Source organism: Echinops telfairi, unplaced genomic scaffold, assembly GCF_000313985.2.
Source record: "Echinops telfairi isolate 266 unplaced genomic scaffold, ASM31398v2 ScPeMD7_5;HRSCAF=22, whole genome shotgun sequence".
In the NCBI taxonomy this organism is placed as follows: Eukaryota; Metazoa; Chordata; class Mammalia; order Afrosoricida; family Tenrecidae; genus Echinops; species Echinops telfairi.
The window spans coordinates 22038912-22047232 of NW_022103901.1; the positions used below are offsets into that span (position 1 = coordinate 22038912).

General features: G+C 47.7%; 1 long non-coding RNA gene across 1 annotated transcript in view; it reads left to right on the top strand.

Moving 5' to 3' along the window:
- The window catches only part of LOC123521225, an 11236-nt gene extending 7685 nt beyond the window's left edge, over window positions 1–3551 (top strand). Inside the window, exon 3 of the long non-coding RNA XR_006679703.1 lies at window positions 3515–3551. This is a non-coding gene — a long non-coding RNA (uncharacterized LOC123521225). The remainder of the gene's footprint in view (window positions 1–3514) is intronic.
- The last annotated feature ends 4770 nt before the right edge of the window (window positions 3552–8321 follow it).

The following is an 8321-nucleotide window of genomic DNA, read 5'->3' on the forward strand; positions in this document are numbered from 1 at the left end:
CGTCTCTTCCCCGCGACCCTTCAACCAGCATCTCTTATATCAAGATCTCCTTAAGGAAATGGATTTCCTCACCCTTGTGTTCACATCATCAGGTCACACAAAGCACGTGCCAGATGATGTTCCTCCTTGTTAGACTGTTAGGAAACCCTGAGCTAAGTCTGAGCTCAACCAGCAAGTATGTTTTTATCATCATAAAGGACTTGAGCAACTTCTTTCTCTGGATGCTTTAACTCTTTATGAGGGATTTCTGACCCCTGCAGCCATTTTCCCTCCTTAAATGTTGGTTTCGTTTTTTTGAGTGTAAGCTATGGTCAAATTCTCCTCTCTGCTTCTCCTGTGTCGCTATCAGCAAAACACCAAGATTTATGCGCAATGTACTGCTGTTATCTACACTTCTGGGATGATGATCTATCCTATAGAAAGCTAGCAAAAAGATAATCCACATCTGTTCCCCATTCCCAGGCCTAACAACCTTTATCAATGTCAGGTTCTTAGAACACCAGTTAAATTTTCATGCTACAGTACAAGCCCCGCCTTCATGAGGACACGGCGTTTGGAATTAGGAGCTGTAAATTGGAGCTTGACTGTGAGACCTTAAACAAGGAATTTTTTTTTTCTTTTTAGTCTCTGGGCTTTCATTTCTACCCTCTGCAAAATGGAAATAAATATTTAATTATTAAAATGAGAACATGACAGGAAGTATGTGAGAGAACTGTATCCTTGCCCACCATTGTACCAGTTCATGTTATTATCCAAAGGTGGGAGAAGCGTGGTAGCCTGGCATAAAGAGCTTTTGCGACCTGAGAGCGATGCTATTGTTAGTTGCTCTACAGTCAACTCTGCCTCATGGCAGCCACATATCTACTACGACCACTTGTTGCTACTGAGTCCATCCTGACGCATAGCTAACCTGGAGGCTCGGGTAGAACTGCCGCTGTGGGTTTCTGAGAGGATAACTCTTTATGTGAGTAGAAAGCCTCGTCTTTATCCTGAGGTGTAGCTGGTGACTTTGAACTGCTGAACTTTTGATGGGTTTGCAGCCCATCCGCCATGCCATCAGGCTCCCAACTTTCTAGATAATAGAAAGAAATGGCTGTCCAGTTCTGTGCCACCGTCATGATTGTTGGTATACTTGAGTACATTGACTGTCACTGCCATTTGCTTCACCAATTTGTGATCCTGTGTTTTACCCCAAATGACTTTGTTATGCCATTGCCCAAGGGCTCTGAACTGCTGTAACATCTGAACTCGTTCATGTGGGTACAGTGAATGGCAGGACCTAGGTTGTTCTCTGATATAGCCCTAGTGCCCAGAAAGGAAGGAAAACCGGGTCAGGAGTTTAAAGCCAATTAAATCCAAGCTGTACATCCTTCCTTCTAAAGACACAGAACAGAGCTCCTTCCCAGAGCCTGGGCCTAAGCATGTGTCAGTCAGGCTTGCCCTCCAGAGTAAGGTGTGCTGGCCAGGTCGCCTCCAGGAAACATGTGTCAGTCAGCCGAGATTCAATTAGTCACAAGAAGGCAATCATGTTCTGTTCAGGTGCAGACTAGCTGGGCTCGTGTCACTCAGGCAGACTCATCCCCTGTCTGTGGAGGTTCGTGGAGGGGCAAATAACTGTCAGTCGCACCCATGCCTATTGGGTGCATTTTCATTAAACACACTTGGGAGTGAGTGTGGGAAACAGAACGATTTCTCCCACGTTGCCTTCCCCAGATATATGCCAAACTTAGCTGCCTGCCACACGTGGCAAATGACTATACACTTGGAGGTCAACAGAAGTAGGTCAGGGGTTATTCTTCCTAAAGGTTATCAGCCATCCAGAGCAAGCAGACACCTGTGTTTATCCCACATAAGTAGGGCCTGCTCTCTTCTGATAAGGATAGTAGTAGATTGTTTCCCTGAAGGAGAGCCCAGGGAGGTCAAGCCCACTCAAGGGTGACCAAGGTTAGGCTGCCATCATGAATCTAGGGTCCACCCTTCTTGTCACATGTATACCCCTAGTCCCTCCCCTTCCTATCATGTGTACACCCCTAGCTCAACCCCTTCATGTCACACCTATGCCCATTGTATATCCCCCTCCTATTGTTTGTAATGTCTATTGTACAGCCCCTCCCTGTGATGTGTGTGGTTACCTGTAATCACACTCCCTAAGTAGATATAAGCCTTGGTTAGAAATAAACGGCTCTCACCACCCATCTCCCATCTCTATGAGGACCACTAAGCGGGGCTGAGGTGAGCATGCTACCATGAAATGTGTCTGACTCCATTATTTCACTCTCCCTTCTATCGCTCATGTTCTCCATGATTTACTATTACCTTTACTTATTATCGCTGTACAATTGCCCCTACTGGACCCATGAGGATTTGTTAGGGGCTCTCTCCCCTGACAAGTGAGGAAGGGGGAGGGGTGTGTGCCCACAGCAGCAATCAGGAGGAAGACTGGTGGGAGGATCAAGAACATGCTAGGGGTCCTTTATCTTCTGGGAGGACTTCCCACCTTTTCAGCCATGGCTTGGTCTCTTCTCCTGCAGAGTGAGTGTGTGTGTGTGTGTGTGTGTGTGTGTGTGCGCGCGCGCGCGCCCATAAGCTCCTGCAGGAATGAGCTGTAGAGGTCTGGGTTTGGGGAACGAGGTAGATAAAGTGGAGTTGCATCTTCCTTGGAGATTGGAGTCTAAAGTCAAGAAGGCGTATGACCAAAGCATAGAAGCAAAATCACCTTTGGAGCATCCCCTCATCCAGTCATGCTGGGTTTTCCTTCCATCATTGCCACAGATTTCTATTTATCCGGTTGAGCCTGTGTTTAGGAGCTGGGATGTATGAAAAGTAACAATCACCATTAGAATCATTGTAGGTGAGAGGAAACTGCACATGGCGAAGGGCTTGTGGAGATGGAGGGGCCAAAAGATCTTGGCACCTACACCTGGTCACACTGCAGGATCTGTTCATGGAGCAAAATGGCGTACATAATCTTCCTCCTTCTTGGACAGAATGCAATTGAATCTCACTGAATAGGCGAGGAATGGCAGTCAGGCTACCATTCATGAGTGTGCTGTTTGTGGAAAGATGTTATCTTTGAGGTTGGAGATGAGGACGGATATTCAACCTCAAACTGTGTACCCAGAAGGTTCTGCCCATCCCAACGTGGACCCGTTTCTTATTTATCTGCTCAGAGGGAGTGCCAGGTTCTACTTCTCACACAGATGCTGTGTAGGTTAGTGATGGCAGTACAATCCCTAGTCATCTGAGAGATCCTGGACAGAGGACAAAGCTTAGGAATAGGCTTTGTGTGTGTGTGTGTGTGTGGTCAAGCAACCATCAAAAGGGCTATCATTCATTTACTAAAATAAGTACTGTGGTCATTGCATAATCTCATGTCAATATGAGGGTATTAAGGGTGAAGGGGTGGAGTCTAGCCTGTCAATCAGGTCACAGCCTGGTGATGCCTCCTTGTGGGCATGGCCTTCTCATGAGGTTTCTGGACACTTTCTCTCTCTGCTTCACCTTCCTATCGAAGAGCTACACTTGGAGAGGTGGAGGAGCCACGTGAAGACCCGCGCCAGCGCTGAGATGCTTCCACTGGCATTGGATCCACAAGACTTTCCACCCACCGGCCTGTGATCTTCCTGCTCTTGGCAGCATTGCATGTTCTGGGTGAGTCTAAAAAGTTAATTTATGGACTAGTATCTGACACATGGGCTAATATTGGATTTATGGACTTGATCTGGACTGGGCTGCAATGTTTTCTCCATGTACAATTTCTTTGATATAAAGTTCTCTCTTATACACATATGAGTGTCTCTGGATTTGTTTTCTCTAGTCAACTCGGCCTAACACTGGTACCTGCTGTAGGCCAGGCACTATACATAAGAGGATGGACATGGTTCCTACTCTCTGCACCTTAAGGGCAGTAGGAGAAATGTATCAAGCAAGTGCGCTAAGATGTCATGTCAGAGAGTACTAAGTTCTATATTGGAAGGAAAACAGAAGTACAAGATTGGCAATGACTAAGGGAGCATGAGGAAAACTTTCGGTGGATAGATATTTGAGCTGAGAACTGTGTAACAAGAAAGAGCTGGCCGTGGTATCTTTAGGACCAGTCCTTTAGGAGCAATAAGCTAGTGTTGGAGTTGAGGGTGAGTTCAGAGTAATAGGTATGGTAATTGGTCAAAACCAAGGTAAGACAACCTGCGAAGGCTCGACCAGGGACCTGCGGCATCATGAAGCAGTCTACAGGGCACTTCACAGGGACAACAAGGACATACAGGGGTTTATCATTCCTAATTGGGCATCATTGAGAGTGACAGGGGAAATGTGAACAGTTTCTCTGAGCCAGCAGGTATACCCTAAGAAGGACCATCCTACTCCGGGGCAAGGGCTATTGGGTTTCTTTGGCTGGCCCTCTGTACCCCAGCAGTGGAGACTCAGCCACTTGACCCTGGGCTGTGAGATGGGGACTTGCTTCCAACTCCAGCTAGAAAGGATGACCAATTGTCACTGAACCCACTGTGTACCCATGGTGACCCCTCATGGGTCAGAGTGGAACTGTGCTCCACAGGGTGCTCCGTGCGGCTTTTAGGGGGAAGTAGATAATCAGGCCTTTCTTCCAATGTGTCTCTGGGTAGACTCGAGACTCCCGTCTTTCTGATAGTAGCCAGATGCGGTAACCATTGATACCACCCAGGGACGCCCTTGGGAAGGAGAGCTATGGGCTTGGCTCCTTTAGAGCTGCAGCCCATCTGAGTCGACATGGGGGTGGAGCTGTAAGACATTTCACTGCCAGGGGCTACATAAGTGACAGAGACGGGCCAGACCTTGAGCAACATGTGTTGGGCACATGTGGCCTCACTTAATTATCATAAGAAATTCCCCATGGCGGTAAAACTGCAGGATGATGACATTGGGTAAGAGAAGTTCAATTCGCTACCCCAGGTTGCATAGCTAGGAGGCAGCAGAGGGATGATTCAAACTCAGACCCGCTGGGCTGCCAGAGTTGTGCTTTCGCGGTGCTGCATTGTCTCTGGGAAGAGACGCGTGGACCATCCGGGGGGCCACAGACTAGCAGATTCCAATGCACACAGTGGGGGTGATCCTGGATAGGTTCTGTGTGGGTCCTCTAATAGCTGCTTTCTCTTTCTTGTAGGAGAGAAGACCTCGGGTTGAAAGGAGCGCATGGCTACTGCAATGAAAGATTACATCTTCCAACCTTCCTTGCACCTAAATGTGACCAAGTTCTACCCAAGGGCTTGTGAGTGGAGGCAGTCCCACTACCCTGGAGCACCCCGCCATCTGAGGAGGCTCTGGGTAGGAGTGACATTGCAACCTCAAAAGGAACATTCGTGCGTGATCCTCCTGGGCCGCCTTTTGCTGCTGGGAGTCTGAGTGTACTCATGAACGATGGCCAAACCAGACACGTCACCGAAACTCTGACTCAGAACTTCTGCAGCAACGCCAGCACCAGCAGTGATTGTGTGGAACAGCCAGGACGAGGCCAATGACTGACTGCCAGCTTCCCCATTTGGGGGACCTGTTTCCAACTCAGGACCAGTCAGAGAAAGCCAAGTGCACTCTCTGAATCAATTGCAGAAGATGCCCATTTCGAGAGAGCCTGCCTCCAGCCAACTCCTGGCAGCCAGCAGAGCAAACCGTAAGCAGGCTCTTTTGTTCACTATCAAGCTTTCTCCCTCCCCTGGCTGGCTTAGCTGAAAACAAGGGTTGGTGGCTCCCCACTTGGCTGTAGCCTGTTTGTCCTCCCAGAGGGGAATGCAGGTATGGGGCCAGGAGGACAAGGGTCAAAGAAGCGTCATTCTCTGGACCTGTGGGACGACGGGACACGCTGTTACAGAAAAAGAAAATCCCATCTTGGAAAACACTGTCATTTGGGGTCTTTGTTTTGGCTCCTGATCAAATCCTAACACACACACACACACACACACACACACACACACACACACACACACACACGCACGCACACAGGCACGCCCAATTTGAGAAGCGGTTTTAATCTTAGACTGACCAGTCAAGCTTCCCTATTTAAAGAATCTGGGTTTGGAACTTGCGCAGATTAGCCTCGGGGCAGCCTGGGAGAAAGGGTACGTTTGCACTGGATTATAGATCAGAATGTGCTAAGGAGATTCATGCACACCAGATTTTGCCCCCTTTAAACTATGGTTTTTAAGGCACTTCAGCATCTTTAATTTACATACCATGATTGATATGCTAATAACAATGGGCTCCTACCTATTCATTAAGGCAGATAATACTTGGCAGTCAGAGAATGCTTATAGTGCAAATAAATAAGGCTGTATTTATGCACACCAAATTCAGAATCTTCATTAATTCTGACTGGACTCTTGCCATTCAGGATTAACCAGCAAATGTCAACTCCTTCTTGTCGGTTGAAGGAGCCCCCGGGGGCATGGTGGGTCAAGTGTTGGGCTGTTAGCAGAAAGGTCTGTGGGTTTGAACCCACCAGTACCTCCCATAGGAGAAATGTTCCGTAAGGATGACAGTATGGGAAACCTGCTGGTCCCTGTGGGATGGTGGGATGGAATCAACTGGATGCCAGTGGGTTTTCTTGGCCTTTTCCTTCTTTAACCGTTTTTATTATGAATGAGGTGGAGTGTGGGGGGTTACATTTCTGATCATCAATTTTGTGTTCCAGTTTCAGTGACTTGTCAACAGCCCTCGCCCATTGGCCACCCAGCAGCTTCCCCTCCCACTCCCCCCTTAGATGTCTTTTCTCCCTCTTGTGAATTACAAACCCCTCCACTCACATCAAGAGCTGTCAAGCATCTTCCCTTCCCTGCCCTCTCTCCCTCCGTAACCGCCAAAGTCTGTTCCTTGTGGACTGGAAGTCTGTCTCTGGTTTTGTTTTGTGTTTGTTTCCCCCTTATAACAGTGGTCTCCTATAATATATGTCCTTTCAGGATAACTAATTTCACTCAGTAAAATGATCTCTAGGTCCATCCATGCCAGGAGGCGTTTTGTGGCTCCATCATGGTTTTTTAGTGACTGTCTTCCATTGTGCGTGTCTCTCTCCATTCCTCACTGGGCATTTGGGTTGTTTGCATCCCTTGCTATTGTGAACAGTGTGGCCATAAACCTGAGTGTGCACACGTCTGTTTGTTCTATGGCTCTTATTTCTTCAGGGAATATGCCCAACAGAGGTATTGCTGGATGCTATGCACTTTCTATCTTCAGTTGTTTGAGGTAGTGCCATATGGCTTTCCATAGTGGTTGTGTATATTTATTGTCCTACCGGCAGTGTGAGAGTCTTCCAATCTTTCTCCAGCATTTGTTCTTTTCTGTTTTTAATTTGGCTCTCATTGTCTGTGTAAGGTGGTATCTCGCATTGTGATTTGCATCTCCCAGATAGCTAACGATCATGAGCATTCGAGTCTATAATGGCCCAGGACCCCACAGTGCATTGTGGTAGGCAGTGTATAAGAGCAATTTATCAGTGTCCACACATACAGCCCAGCCTCCTGGTCAGCAATGGGAGAAGGCATCAGCTTCTGGGTGCCAGTGGTGCCCGGTGTCCTCCCCTCCACGTCTCCGGTAACCACAGGGAAATAACAGGACCGACACTGAACTGACTTCTCGGCACGGTCGTCCTAGTCATTTGATCTCCTGTAAAATCAAGAAGATAGACGGAGGTGCAGATCAAATGTCTTAGACGTTTACGTCTACAATCCTGTAAGCCACGTTCTGGTTTTCAGAGATCTTGTCCTGTGATCTACAGCAGAAAAAGGCAAAGTGGTTCATGGGGGTTGAGCAATCTTTTCCTACCCCCGGTGGAGTCAATGTCAAGTTTGGCAGCAAGTCTCAGAAGTGCAGGTCCTTGGAATAGCTCTGTCCAGATCCCGGCTCTCCAACATCCATCCAGCCCTCAGGTATGTACTGTGTGTCTACTATATGTTGTTGCACTTGTTAGTTGCTATTGAATCAACCTTTGATTCATGCTGAGGCCATGGCCATGGTACCTATAGGAATTTTATTGACTGATTTTTATTTTTTAGAATTATGAGGAGGCTTGAGAAATGGAATTCAAAGATAATAAAAATTTCCCATGAATTTTTGGAAGCTCCCTGAGAGACTGAGTTCAGGGCTTTCTTTCTAGTCCATCTTAGTCTGGGAGCTCTGGGAAACTGTTCACCATCATAGCAGTACACACACCACACTGACAGGCAGGCGCTCACTGTGGATCAGGGCCATTGGCTGGGAACCAAACCCAGGACTCTCTCTGGGAAGCCAAGAATTCTCCCACGGACCCTCTCTGGCCCTCTTACCGATGCTGGAAAGATAAAATCTTGACCCTTGAG